The sequence below is a fragment of the Ranitomeya variabilis genome, chromosome 7 (genome assembly GCF_051348905.1).
Source record: "Ranitomeya variabilis isolate aRanVar5 chromosome 7, aRanVar5.hap1, whole genome shotgun sequence".
Classification (NCBI taxonomy): Eukaryota; Metazoa; Chordata; class Amphibia; order Anura; family Dendrobatidae; genus Ranitomeya; species Ranitomeya variabilis.
In genome coordinates, this window is record NC_135238.1 from 190,955,269 (window position 1) to 190,957,556 (window position 2,288).

A 2,288-nucleotide genomic window follows, 5' to 3' on the forward strand; every position below is an offset into this window, starting at 1 on the left:
ACCCTGTCTAAGGATGACATACGGATCACTATTTTGGGAACATTTCTGCGTATTACGGCCGTAAAAAATGGACCGTATTTACATACGCTGAGTGTGACGCCGGCCTAATGCTGTAAAAAGGGGGAAGTGTTGTCATAGGGCCTAGAATTTAATTATGTTTGAGGTAAATTGTTATAAAGTCCTTTATTTTTTTTCAGACGCAGTAAATGTTTTCCACTTTTGGGAACTTTTCCTTAATCGCCCGGCTCCTCCAGCCTTGATGGTAACCAATGTGATCTACCATATTATCACTATTTGTTGTCAATATTAATCAATACCTGTGGAGATATCACTCATGGTCATATGTGACATCATCAAATACAGGAGGGCATTGTTACCTCACAGCATGATGTCACAATGACTCTGGGTCTATAAAAACGGGTATTCTGGGGGCAGAAGCTCATTTCAGAAGATTAAGTCGACGAGAGTGGAAGATCCAGGATCAAGGACACAGACTCTCATGTCAGGAGATGAAGACGAGGAGAGCGCAGGATCCAGGATCGAGGACACGGATTCTCATGTCAGGAGATGACAACGAGGAGAGCGGAAGATCCAGGATCAAGGACATGGATTCTCATTTCAGGAGATGAAGATGAGAAGAGTGGAAGTTGAGGATACAGGTAAATAAGAAGCCTTACAGGGATTTAATATAGTGAACTTAGCGCCAATATGGACCCTCCAAGTCTACAGATTGTGGCTGTAAGGTTGTAGGTTTCTTCAGTCCTTGCTGGTAGAATCTCTAGACTTGGGTGATGAAGGTTCTTTGTGAGGTCACACAGCGGAATGTTGGACACTGAGAGTTGGTAGTATCTGTGGCTGGCACAGATTGTTGGTGGTGGTTCTGTCACTTTGATCTAAGATTATTGGGGAAAAATGTACCATTATTCTGCAACATGGGAGAGAGGTTGGTGTACATACATTGGGGAAAAAATACATTTATTTTTTTACTTTCTAATTATTTATTTTACCATTTTATTTTACTATTTATTTAACTTATATATTACTGCATTTACAACATTTTTTTAAATGAAATTTAGTACACCATTTTTAAATGTTTATGTCAAAACTTAAAACTGCAGAGAAAAGGGGGCTTGTTTATCTGCATAAAGTACAATATATTTATGACGCTTTCTACAGGTTTTATACTGATACTTCCCCCTCATATTATTTTTTTTTCTTACCAGGGAAAGAATCTGGATCCTGGAAGGAAGATTGAAGAATCTAAAGAAAGCCATGCGATTGTTTAGCGTTAATCATTTAATATGTCTGTACATTATATTTGTTGTCTTATGATGTCATTATATACTGATTATATGGATCTAATCCTGGAATCAGTGCATCATGACATCATATTGTTTAGGTGTCTGCTGTATAACCAAATGGTATAAGGAGCAGAACATACATATTTACATGCTTTAGCACTTCAGAGTGCAACTTTATTTGTTTGCCAATTGTATAAGGGTCCTGATATGATGCAACAATCCTATGTCTGTATATTAAGGGGTAGTGTTTGTAGGGAGGTACTGTTCTGTGTGGGGGTAGTGTTCTTTTTTTTACAGGGGAGATGAACATAGCCAAGCTATGAGCTCCAGGCTCTGATCTGACGATGAAAGGTGAGGCGACTTACCAGGACAAAGAAGATCTGCTATCCAGAAATGAGTCTCCATATTTAATATCATTGCTCTCTATATGTCAGTTAGTTAGTTGTAGTATGGCCTTGATCCAGTGTTCTCGAACTGATCGCCTTTTCCCGGGGTCAAGAAGGAATTTTTTCCCTGTAACACACATTGGCTGAACGTGTCCAGGTTTTTTGCCTTCTTCTGGATCATTGGCATTAGGTAGAGGTAAAGATTGTATTTAATAAAATATGTTTAAAATAAATGATCAGTCTCCTTATGTCTTTATTTTATACTCAGGAAGTTGTATATGTTAGCTCTCATTTTTATGATCCATGGCTGCCACAATATGAAGGCAAACAGAAATACAAGGGCGGTAATTATGTGTCTGCTAATGCAATGTCTGTATTTGTCCTTCCTAATACCACTACTAATGGCACAACATCCCTCCTAATAACACTCCTAGTGGCACGTCTGTGGCACCCCAGGGTCCTGGTCATCACAGTAATGATGCTTTCCTCACGGGGAGAGTGATGTTACGTTTGGAGGCAATGAAGGAGATCTCTTCACCAGGTAAACACAATGCATGCAACATGTTCACACTCCAGACCAGAAGGGGGAGCTCTAAGCCTG

At 39.4% G+C, this 2,288-nt stretch overlaps 1 long non-coding RNA gene across 1 annotated transcript; it reads left to right on the forward strand.

Moving 5' to 3' along the window:
- Positions 1-438: 438 nt before the first annotated feature.
- Positions 439-1,920, forward strand: LOC143785857 (uncharacterized). Its single transcript, XR_013218118.1, has 2 exons — positions 439-659; positions 1,224-1,920. It is a non-coding gene; the product is annotated as an uncharacterized LOC143785857 (long non-coding RNA).
- Positions 1,921-2,288: the final 368 nt, after the last annotated feature.